This window comes from Zalophus californianus, chromosome 15, assembly GCF_009762305.2.
Source record: "Zalophus californianus isolate mZalCal1 chromosome 15, mZalCal1.pri.v2, whole genome shotgun sequence".
Classification (NCBI taxonomy): domain Eukaryota; kingdom Metazoa; phylum Chordata; class Mammalia; order Carnivora; family Otariidae; genus Zalophus; species Zalophus californianus.
The window spans coordinates 19,271,109-19,284,391 of NC_045609.1; positions in this window are offsets into that span (position 1 = coordinate 19,271,109).

Here is a 13,283-nt window from a genome sequence, read left to right on the forward strand (position 1 = left end):
CTACCAACCTCGTGAGCTATCAGCGAACTTGGGCGAGATTTCCATCCAAATCTCGTGAGGTCTCCATGACATCGGGCGAGGTTTCACTCAACTCTCGTGAGATAAAAGGGACCTAGGGCGAGATTTCACTCCAACTCTCGTGAGATCCTTTGGAATTCGGGGATCATTTCCTCCAAGTCTCTTGGGCTCTCATCCAATCCTTGGAGACTTCCGTCCAAATCCCGTGAGATCTCAGGATATTGAGGCAGAATTCACTCTATATCTCGTGAGAAATCATGGACATCAGGCGAGATGAGTCCAAATCTCGTGAGATCGTATGGACATCGCGTGAGAATTCGTTCCAAATCTCGTGATATGTCATGGACATTGGACGCGATTTCACTCCAAATACCATGTGGTCTCAATGACCTCGGGCAGATTTCTCTCCAAATCTCGTGAGATATCAGGGACGACCGTGGGCGAGCTTTCAATCTAAATCTCGTGAGATCTCATGGACATCGGGCGAGATTTGCCACCAAGGCTCCTGAGATCTCATGGGCATCGGTTCAGATTTCACTCCAAATCTCATGACATCTCATGGATTTTAGGCGAGGTTTCACTCCATTCCTCCTGAGGTCACAATGAGATCGGGCGAGATTTCACGAGAAATCTCGTGAGATCTCAGGGACCTTGGGCGAGATTTCACTGCAGCTCTCGTGAGAACTCTTGAATTGGGGCGAGATTTTACTCCCAGTCTAGTGAGATCTCCTCCAAACCTTGGCGACCTCAGTGCCAATCTCGTGAGATCTCATAGCTATTGAGCGAGACTTCAATCTAAATATCGTGGGACTGATGGGCATCGGGTGAGATTTTACTCAATATCTCGTCTGATCTCAGGGACATTCGGGTGAGGTTTCCCTCCGAATATCCTGAGGTCACAATGACATCGGGCGAGATTTCACTACAAATGTCTTGAGGTATCAGGGACCTTGGGCGAGATTTCACTCCAAATCGTGTGAGATCTCTTGGGATTCAGCTGAGATTTTTATCCAAATCTCGTGTGCTCTCTCCCAAATGTGGAGACCTCAGGCCAAATGTCTTGAGATCTCATGGAAAAGAGGTGAGATTTCACTCTCAATTTCGCGATATCTCATGGTCATTGGGCGAGATTTTACTGCAAATCTCGTGAGGTGTCATGGACATCGGGCGAGAATTCCCTCTCAATCTCATGAGATGTCATGGGCTTTGGGTGAGATTTCTCTCCAACTCCCTCGAGATCTCTTGGACTTTGGGCGAGATTTTACTCCAGGGCCCATGAGATCTCACCCAAACTTTGGAGAGGTCAGTGCCCTTCTCCTGAGATCTCATGGATATTGCGTGACGGTTCAATCTAAATCTCGTGAGATCTCATGGACAATGGGCGAGACTGCACTCCAAATCTACGGAGGTTCCAATGACATCAGGCGAGATTTCCACAAATCTCGTGAGATATCAGGGACCCTGGTCGAGATTTCAGTCCAAATCTCATGAGGTCTCAACGACATCGGGCGAGATTTCATTACACATCTTGTGAGATATCGGGGAACTTGTGCGAGATTTCACTCCAACTCTGCTGAGGTCTCTTGTTCTTTGGGCGAGAGTTTACTCCAAGTCTTGTGAGATCTCATCCAACCTTGGAGACGTCCGTGCCAATCTCGCGAGGCCTCATAGATATTGAGGGAGATTTAATCTAAATCTCATGAGATCTCATGGACGTTGGGCGAGATTGCACCCCAAATCTCCTGAGGTCACAATCACATTGGGCGAGATTTCCCTACGAATCTCCTGAGATATCAGCGACCTCGGGCGAGATATCAATCCAAATATCGGGACGTCCCAATGACATTGGGCGACAGTTCACTAAACTCTCGTGAGAGAAAAGGGACCGAGCGCGACATTGCACTCCAACTCTCGTGAGATTTCTGGGAACTCGCGGATATTTCACTCCAAGGCTGGTGAGATCTCATCCAATGCTTGGAGACCTCAGGCCAAAACTCGTGAGATCTCAGGATATGGAGCGAGAATTCAATCTCTATCTTGTGAGATCTCAGGGATTTCAGGCGAGATGACTCCAAATCTCGTGAGTACTCACGAATATCGGGTGAGAGTTCACTCCAAATCTCGTGAGGTCTCAATCACCTCGGGCAGATTTCACTCCGAATCGCGTCAGTTTTCAGGGACCCTGGGCGAGGTTTCAGTCTAAGTGTCGTGAGTTCTCATGGACATCGGGCGAGATTTGACACCAAATCTCCTGAGATCGCATGGACATCGATGGAGATTTCACTCCGAATCTCCTGAGGTCCCAATGAGTTTGGGTGAGATTTCACTGCAGACCTCGTGAGATAGCAGCATCCTTGGGCGAGATTCCTATCCATTGATCGTGAGCTGTCAATGACATCGGGGGAGATTCAGTCCAAACCTCTTGAGATATCAGGGACCTTGGGCGAGATTTCACTCCCAATCTCGTGAGGTCTCATGGTCTTTGGGCGAGAGTTTACTCGCATCCCGTGAAATCTCACCCAAACCTTGGAGACCTCAAGGCCAACGTCGTGCGTTCTCGTGGATAGGAGCGAGCTTCCCATCTAAATGTCGTGTGATCTCATCGATATCGGGCGAGATTTCACTCCACATCTCGTGAGATCTCATGGACATTGGGCGAGATTTCACTCCCAACTCCTGAGGTCACAATGACTTCGGGCGAGATTTCACTACATATCTCGTAATATTCAGGGACCTGGGCGAGATTTCCGTCGAAATCTCGTGAGGTCTCAATGACATCGCGTGAGATTACACTACAAATCTCGTGAGATAACAGGGAGTTTGGGCGAGATTTCACTCCAACTCTCAAGAGGACTCTTGGACGTTGAGCGAGATTTGACTCCACGTCTCGGAGATCTCATCCGAACCTTGGAGAATTCAATCCGCATCTCGGTAGATCTCATGGATATTGAGCGAGATTTCAATCTATAACTCGTGAGACCTCATGGACATCAGGCGAGAATTTACTCCAAATTTCGTGAAATCTCATGGACATCGGGTGACATGTCACTCCAAGTCTCCTGAGGTCACAATGACTTCGGCGAGATTTCAGTACCCACCTCGTCAGATTTCAGCGAACTTGGGCGAAAGATCAATCCCAATCTCGTGAGGTCTCAATGTTATCGGGCGTAATTTCACTCCACTCTCGTGCGTGAAAAGGGGCCTTGGGCGAGATTTCACTCCACCTCTCGCGTGAGACCTCTTGGAATTCGGGGCTATTTTCCTCCAAGTCTCGTGAGAGCTCATCCAAACCTTGGAGCCTTCCGTCCAAATCTCGTGAGGTCTCATGCATATTGCGTGAGACTTCAATCTAAATCCCACGAGATAGCATGGGCATCGGGTGGGATTTGATTCCGAATCTCGTGAGATCTCATCCAAAACGTGCAGACCTCAGTCCAAATCTCATGAGATCTCCTGGACATTGGGCGAGATTTCCATCCAAATCTCGTGAGGTCTCAATGACATCGCGTGAGATTACACTACAAATCGCGTGAGATATTAGGGAGTTTGGGCGAGATTTCACTCCAACACTCAAGAGGATTCTTGGACGTTGAGCGAGATTTGACTCCACGTCTCGGAGATCTCATCCGAATCTTGGAGAATTAGGTCCAAATCTCGTGAGATCTCATGGACATGGAGGGAAATTGCACTCTAAATCTCGTGCGATCTCATGACATCAGGAGAGATTTTACTCCAAATCTCGGGAGATCTCATGGATATCGGGTCAGAGTTCTCTCCAAATCTCGTGAGATCATGGGCATTGGGCGAGATTTCACTCCAAACCTCTTGAGGTCACAATGACATGGGGCTGGATTTCCCTCTAATTCTCTTCAGCTCTCAGGGGCCTTGGGCAAGATTTCACTCCAAATCTCGTGAGATATCAGGGACCTTGCGCGATATTTCACTCCAAATCTCGCGAGGGCCCAATGACATCGGGCGAGATTTCAGTAAAAATCTCTTGAGATATCAGGAAGCTTGGTTGAGATTTTACTCCAACTCTCGTGAGATCTCTTGGAATTCAGGGTATTTTCCTCCAAGTCTCGTGAGATCTCATCCAGACCTTGGAGACTTCCGTCCAAATCTCTTGAGATCTCATGGCTATTGCGTGAGACTTCAGTCTAAATCCCATGAGGTGCCATGGGCATCGGGTGAGATTTTATTCCGAGTCTCGTGAGATCTCATCCAAAACGTGCAGACCTCAGTCCAAATCTCATGAGATCTCCTGGACATTGGGCGAGATTTCCATCCAAATCTCGTGAGGTCTCAATGACATCGCGTGAGATTACACTACAAATCGCGTGAGATATTAGGGCGTTTGGGCGAGATTTCACTCCAACTCTCAAGAGGATTCTTGGACGTTGAGCGAGATTTGACTCCACGTCTCGGAGATCTCATCCGAATCTTGGAGAATTCAGTCCAAATCTCGTGAGATCTCATGGACATGGAGGGAAATTGCACTCTAAATCTCGTGCGATCTCATGACATCAGGAGAGATTTTACTCCAAATCTCGGGAGATCTCATGGATATCGGGTCAGAGTTCTCTCCAAATCTCGTGAGATCATGGGCATTGGGCGAGATTTCACTCCAAACCTCTTGAGGTCACAATGACATGGTGCTGGATTTCCCTCTAATTCTCTTCAGCTCTCAGGGGCCTTGGGCAAGATTTCACTCCAAATCTCGTGAGATATCAGGGACCTTGCGCGATATTTCACTCCAAATCTCGCGAGGGCCCAATGACATCGGGGCGAGATTTCAGTATAAATCTCTTGAGATATCAGGAAGCTTGGTTGAGATTTTACTCCAACTCTCGTGAGATCTCTTGGAATTCAGGGTATTTTCCTCCAAGTCTCGTGAGATCTCATCCAGACCTTGGAGACTTCCGTCCAAATCTCGTGAGATCTCATGGCTATTGCGTGAGACCTTCAGTCTAAATCCCATGAGGTGCCATGGGCATCGGGTGAGATTTTATTCCGAGTCTCGTGAGATCTCATCCAAAACGTGCAGACCTCAGTCCAAATCTCATGAGATCTCCTGGACATTGGGCGAGATTTCACTCCAAATCTCGTGAGGTCACAATGACATTGGGAGAGATTTCACTACCAACCTCGTGAGCTATCAGCGAACTTGGGCGAGATTTCCATCCAAATCTCGTGAGGTCTCCATGACATCGGGCGAGGTTTCACTCAACTCTCGTGAGATAAAAGGGACCTAGGGCGAGATTTCACTCCAACTCTCGTGAGATCCTTTGGAATTCGGGGATCATTTCCTCCAAGTCTCTTGGGCTCTCATCCAATCCTTGGAGACTTCCGTCCAAATCCCGTGAGATCTCAGGATATTGAGGCAGAATTCACTCTATATCTCGTGAGAAATCATGGACATCAGGCGAGATGAGTCCAAATCTCGTGAGATCGTATGGACATCGCGTGAGAATTCGTTCCAAATCTCGTGATATGTCATGGACATTGGACGCGATTTCACTCCAAATACCATGTGGTCTCAATGACCTCGGGCAGATTTCTCTCCAAATCTCGTGAGATATCAGGGACGACCGTGGGCGAGCTTTCAATCTAAATCTCGTGAGATCTCATGGACATCGGGCGAGATTTGCCACCAAGGCTCCTGAGATCTCATGGGCATCGGTTCAGATTTCACTCCAAATCTCATGACATCTCATGGATTTTAGGCGAGGTTTCACTCCATTCCTCCTGAGGTCACAATGAGATCGGGCGAGATTTCACGAGAAATCTCGTGAGATCTCAGGGACCTTGGGCGAGATTTCACTGCAGCTCTCGTGAGAACTCTTGAATTGGGGCGAGATTTTACTCCCAGTCTTGTGAGATCTCCTCCAAACCTTGGCGACCTCAGTGCCAATCTCGTGAGATCTCATGGCTATTGAGCGAGACTTCAATCTAAATATCGTGGGACTGATGGGCATCGGGTGAGATTTTACTCAATATCTCGTCTGATCTCAGGGACATTCGGGTGAGGTTTCCCTCCGAATATCCTGAGGTCACAATGACATCGGGCGAGATTTCACTACAAATGTCTTGAGGTATCAGGGACCTTGGGCGAGATTTCACTCCAAATCGTGTGAGATCTCTTGGGATTCAGCTGAGATTTTTATCCAAATCTCGTGTGCTCTCTCCCAAATGTGGAGACCTCAGGCCAAATGTCTTGAGATCTCATGGAAAAGAGGTGAGATTTCACTCTCAATTTCGCGATATCTCATGGTCATTGGGCGAGATTTTACTGCAAATCTCGTGAGGTGTCATGGACATCGGGCGAGAAGTCCCTCTCAATCTCATGAGATGTCATGGGCTTTGGGTGAGATTTCTCTCCAACTCCCTCGAGATCTCTTGGACTTTGGGCGAGATTTTACTCCCGGGCCCATGAGATCTCACCCAAACTTTGGAGAGGTCAGTGCCCTTCTCCTGAGATCTCATGGATATTGCGTGACGGTTCAATCTAAATCTCGTGAGATCTCATGGACAATGGGCGAGACTGCACTCCAAATCTACGGAGGTTCCAATGACATCAGGCGAGATTTCCACAAATCTCGTGAGATATCAGGGACCCTGGTCGAGATTTCAGTCCAAATCTCATGAGGTCTCAACGACATCGGGCGAGATTTCATTACACATCTTGTGAGATATCGGGGAACTTGTGCGAGATTTCACTCCAACTCTGCTGAGGTCTCTTGTTCTTTGGGCGAGAGTTTACTCCAAGTCTTGTGAGATCTCATCCAACCTTGGAGACGTCCGTGCCAATCTCGCGAGGCCTCATAGATATTGAGGGAGATTTAATCTAAATCTCATGAGATCTCATGGACGTTGGGCGAGATTGCACCCCAAATCTCCTGAGGTCACAATCACATTGGGCGAGATTTCCCTACGAATCTCCTGAGATATCAGCGACCTCGGGCGAGATTTCAATCCAAATATCGGGACGTCCCAATGACATTGGGCGACAGTTCACTAAACTCTCGTGAGAGAAAAGGGACCGAGGGCGACATTTCACTCCAACTCTCGTGAGATTTCTGGGAACTCGCGGATATTTCACTCCAAGGCTGGTGAGATCTCATCCAATGCTTGGAGACCTCAGGCCAAAACTCGTGAGATCTCAGGATATGGAGCGAGAATTCAATCTCTATCTTGTGAGATCTCAGGGACTTCAGGCGAGATGACTCCAAATCTCGTGAGTACTCACGAATATCGGGTGAGAGTTCACTCCAAATCTCGTGAGGTCTCAATCACCTCGGGCAGATTTCACTCCGAATCTCGTCAGTTTTCAGGGACCCTGGGCGAGGTTTCAGTCTAAGTGTCGTGAGTTCTCATGGACATCGGGCGAGATTTGACACCAGAACTCCTGAGATCGCATGGACATCGATGGAGATTTCACTCCGAATCTCCTGAGGTCCCAATGAGTTTGGGTGAGATTTCACTGCAGATCTCGTGAGATAGCAGCAACCTTGGGCGAGATTCCTATCCATTGATCGTGAGCTGTCAATGACATCGGGGGAGATTCAGTCCAAACCTCTTGAGATATCAGGGACCTTGGGCGAGATTTCACTCCCAATCTCGTGAGGTCTCATGGTCTTTGGGCGAGAGTTTACTCGCATCCCGTGAAATCTCACCCAAACCTTGGAGAGCTCAAGGCCAACGTCGTGCGTTCTCGTGGATATGAGCGAGCTTCCCATCTAAATGTCGTGTGATCTCATCGATATCGGGCGAGATTTCACTCCACATCTCGTGAGATCTCATGGACATTGGGCGAGATTTCACTCCCAACTCCTGAGGTCACAATGACTTCGGGCGAGATTTCACTACATATCTCGTAATATTCAGGGACCTGGGCGAGATTTCCGTCGAAATCTCGTGAGGTCTCAATGACATCGCGTGAGATTACACTACAAATCTCGTGAGATAACAGGGAGTTTGGGCGAGATTTCACTCCAACTCTCAAGAGGACTCTTGGACGTTGAGCGAGATTTGACTCCACGTCTCGGAGATCTCATCCGAACCTTGGAGAATTCAATCCGCATCTCGGTAGATCTCGTGGATATTGAGCGAGATTTCAATCTATAACTCGTGAGACCTCATGGACATCAGGCGAGAATTTACTCCAAATTTCGTGAAATCTCATGGACATCGGGTGACATGTCACTCCAAGTCTCCTGAGGTCACAATGACTTCGGCGAGATTTCAGTACCCACCTCGTCAGATTTCAGCGAACTTGGGCGAAAGATCAATCCCAATCTCGTGAGGTCTCAATGTTATCGGGCGTAATTTCACTCCAGTCTCGTGCGTGAAAAGGGGCCTTGGGCGAGATTTCACTCCACCTCTCGCGTGAGACCTCTTGGAATTCGGGGCTATTTTCCTCCAAGTCTCGTGAGAGCTCATCCAAACCTTGGAGCCTTCCGTCCAAATCTCGTGAGGTCTCATGCATATTGCGTGAGACTTCAATCTAAATCCCACGAGATAGCATGGGCATCGGGTGGGATTTGATTCCGAATCTCGTGAGATCTCATCCAAAACGTGCAGACCTCAGTCCAAATCTCATGAGATCTCCTGGACATTGGGCGAGATTTCCATCCAAATCTCGTGAGGTCTCAATGACATCGCGTGAGATTACACTACAAATCGCGTGAGATATTAGGGAGTTTGGGCGAGATTTCACTCCAACTCTCAAGAGGATTCTTGGACGTTGAGCGAGATTTGACTCCACGTCTCGGAGATCTCATCCGAATCTTGGAGAATTCAGGTCCAAATCTCGTGAGATCTCATGGACATGGAGGGAAATTGCACTCTAAATCTCGTGCGATCTCATGACATCAGGAGAGATTTTACTCCAAATCTCGGGAGATCTCATGGATATCGGGTCAGAGTTCTCTCCAAATCTCGTGAGATCATGGGCATTGGGCGAGATTTCACTCCAAACCTCTTGAGGTCACAATGACATGGTGCTGGATTTCCCTCTAATTCTCTTCAGCTCTCAGGGGCCTTGGGCAAGATTTCACTCCAAATCTCGTGAGATATCAGGGACCTTGCGCGATATTTCACTCCAAATCTCGCGAGGGCCCAATGACATCGGGCGAGATTTCAGTAAAAATCTCTTGAGATATCAGGAAGCTTGGTTGAGATTTTACTCCAACTCTCGTGAGATCTCTTGGAATTCAGGGTAATTTCCTCCAAGTCTCGTGAGATCTCATCCAGACCTTGGAGACTTCCGTCCAAATCTCTTGAGATCTCATGGCTATTGCGTGAGACTTCAGTCTAAATCCCATGAGGTGCCATGGGCATCGGGTGAGATTTTATTCCGAGTCTCGTGAGATCTCATCCAAAACGTGCAGACCTCAGTCCAAATCTCATGAGATCTCCTGGACATTGGGCGAGATTTCCATCCAAATCTCGTGAGGTCTCAATGACATCGCTTGAGATTACACTACAAATCGCGTGAGATATTAGGGACTTTGGGCGAGATTTCACTCCAACTCTCAAGAGGATTCTTGGACGTTGAGCGAGATTTGACTCCACGTCTCGGAGATCTCATCCGAATCTTGGAGAATTCAGTCCAAATCTCGTGAGATCTCATGGACATGGAGGGAAATTGCACTCTAAATCTCGTGCGATCTCATGACATCAGGAGAGATTTTACTCCAAATCTCGGGAGATCTCATGGATATCGGGTCAGAGTTCTCTCCAAATCTCGTGAGATCATGGGCATTGGGCGAGATTTCACTCCAAACCTCTTGAGGTCACAATGACATGGTGCTGGATTTCCCTCTAATTCTCTTCAGCTCTCAGGGGCCTTGGGCAAGATTTCACTCCAAATCTCGTGAGATATCAGGGACCTTGCGCGATATTTCACTCCAAATCTCGCGAGGGCCCAATGACATGGGGCGAGATTTCAGTATAAATCTCTTGAGATATCAGGAAGCTTGGTTGAGATTTTACTCCAACTCTCGTGAGATCTCTTGGAATTCAGGGTATTTTCCTCCAAGTCTCGTGAGATCTCATCCAGACCTTGGAGACTTCCGTCCAAATCTCGTGAGATCTCATGGCTATTGCGTGAGACCTCAGTCTAAATCCCATGAGGTGCCATGGGCATCGGGTGAGATTTTATTCCGAGTCTCGTGAGATCTCATCCAAAACGTGCAGACCTCAGTCCAAATCTCATGAGATCTCCTGGACATTGGGCGAGATTTCACTCCAAATCTCGTGAGGTCACAATGACATTGGGAGAGATTTCACTACCAACCTCGTGAGCTATCAGCGAACTTGGGCGAGATTTCCATCCAAATCTCGTGAGGTCTCCATGACATCGGGCGAGGTTTCACTCAACTCTCGTGAGATAAAAGGGACCTAGGGCGAGATTTCACTCCAACTCTCGTGAGATCCTTTGGAATTCGGGGATCATTTCCTCCAAGTCTCTTGGGCTCTCATCCAATCCTTGGAGACTTCCGTCCAAATCCCGTGAGATCTCAGGATATTGAGGCAGAATTCACTCTATATCTCGTGAGAAATCATGGACATCAGGCGAGATGAGTCCAAATCTCGTGAGATCGTATGGACATCGCGTGAGAATTCGTTCCAAATCTCGTGATATGTCATGGACATTGGACGCGATTTCACTCCAAATACCATGTGGTCTCAATGACCTCGGGCAGATTTCTCTCCAAATCTCGTGAGATATCAGGGACGACCGTGGGCGAGCTTTCAATCTAAATCTCGTGAGATCTCATGGACATCGGGCGAGATTTGCCACCAAGGCTCCTGAGATCTCATGGGCATCGGTTCAGATTTCACTCCAAATCTCATGACATCTCATGGATTTTAGGCGAGGTTTCACTCCATTCCTCCTGAGGTCACAATGAGATCGGGCGAGATTTCACGAGAAATCTCGTGAGATCTCAGGGACCTTGGGCGAGATTTCACTGCAGCTCTCGTGAGAACTCTTGAATTGGGGCGAGATTTTACTCCCAGTCTTGTGAGATCTCCTCCAAACCTTGGCGACCTCAGTGCCAATCTCGTGAGATCTCATGGCTATTGAGCGAGACTTCAATCTAAATATCGTGGGACTGATGGGCATCGGGTGAGATTTTACTCAATATCTCGTCTGATCTCAGGGACATTCGGGTGAGGTTTCCCTCCGAATATCCTGAGGTCACAATGACATCGGGCGAGATTTCACTACAAATGTCTTGAGGTATCAGGGACCTTGGGCGAGATTTCACTCCAAATCGTGTGAGATCTCTTGGGATTCAGCTGAGATTTTTATCCAAATCTCGTGTGCTCTCTCCCAAATGTGGAGACCTCAGGCCAAATGTCTTGAGATCTCATGGAAAAGAGGTGAGATTTCACTCTCAATTTCGCGATATCTCATGGTCATTGGGCGAGATTTTACTGCAAATCTCGTGAGGTGTCATGGACATCGGGCGAGAAGTCCCTCTCAATCTCATGAGATGTCATGTGCTTTGGGTGAGATTTCTCTCCAACTCCCTCGAGATCTCTTGGACTTTGGGCGAGATTTTACTCCCGGGCCCATGAGATCTCACCCAAACTTTGGAGAGGTCAGTGCCCTTCTCCTGAGATCTCATGGATATTGCGTGACGGTTCAATCTAAATCTCGTGAGATCTCATGGACAATGGGCGAGACTGCACTCCAAATCTACGGAGGTTCCAATGACATCAGGCGAGATTTCCACAAATCTCGTGAGATATCAGGGACCCTGGTCGAGATTTCAGTCCAAATCTCATGACGTCTCAACGACATCGGGCGAGATTTCATTACACATCTTGTGAGATATCGGGGAACTTGTGCGAGATTTCACTCCAACTCTGCTGAGGTCTCTTGTTCTTTGGGCGAGAGTTTACTCCAAGTCTTGTGAGATCTCACCCAACCTTGGAGACGTCCGTGCCAATCTCGCGAGGCCTCATAGATATTGAGGGAGATTTCATCTAAATCTCATGAGATCTCATGGACATTGGGCGAGATTTCACCCCAAATCTCCTGAGGTCACAATCACATTGGGCGAGATTTCCCTACGAATCTCCTGAGATATCAGCGACCTCGGGCAAGATTTCAATCCAAATATCGGGACGTCCCAATGACATTGGGCGACAGTTCACTAAACTCTCGTGAGAGAAAAGGGACCGAGGGCGACATTTCACTCCAACTCTCGTGAGATTTCTGGGAACTCGCGGATATTTCACTCCAAGGCTGGTGAGATCTCATCCAATGCTTGGAGACCTCAGGCCAAAACTCGTGAGATCTCAGGATATGGAGCGAGAATTCAATCTCTATCTTGTGAGATCTCAGGGACTTCAGGCGAGATGACTCCAAATCTCGTGAGTACTCACGAATATCGGGTGAGAGTTCACTCCAAATCTCGTGAGGTCTCAATCACCTCGGGCAGATTTCACTCCGAATCTCGTCAGTTTTCAGGGACCCTGGGCGAGGTTTCAGTCTAAGTGTCGTGAGTTCTCATGGACATCGGGCGAGATTTGACACCAGAACTCCTGAGATCGCATGGACATCGATGGAGATTTCACTCCGAATCTCCTGAGGTCCCAATGAGTTTGGGTGAGATTTCACTGCAGATCTCGTGAGATAGCAGCAACCTTGGGCGAGATTCCTATCCATTGATCGTGAGCTGTCAATGACATCGGGGGAGATTCAGTCCAAACCTCTTGAGATATCAGGGACCTTGGGCGAGATTTCACTCCCAATCTCGTGAGGTCTCATGGTCTTTGGGCGAGAGTTTACTCGCATCCCGTGAAATCTCACCCAAACCTTGGAGAGCTCAAGGCCAACGTCGTGCGTTCTCGTGGATATGAGCGAGCTTCCCATCTAAATGTCGTGTGATCTCATCGATATCGGGCGAGATTTCACTCCACATCTCGTGAGATCTCATGGACATTGGGCGAGATTTCACTCCCAACTCCTGAGGTCACAATGACTTCGGGCGAGATTTCACTACATATCTCGTAATATTCAGGGACCTGGGCGAGATTTCCGTCGAAATCTCGTGAGGTCTCAATGACATCGCGTGAGATTACACTACAAATCTCGTGAGATAACAGGGAGTTTGGGCGAGATTTCACTCCAACTCTCAAGAGGACTCTTGGACGTTGAGCGAGATTTGACTCCACGTCTCGGAGATCTCATCCGAACCTTGGAGAATTCAATCCGCATCTCGGTAGATCTCGTGGATATTGAGCGAGAT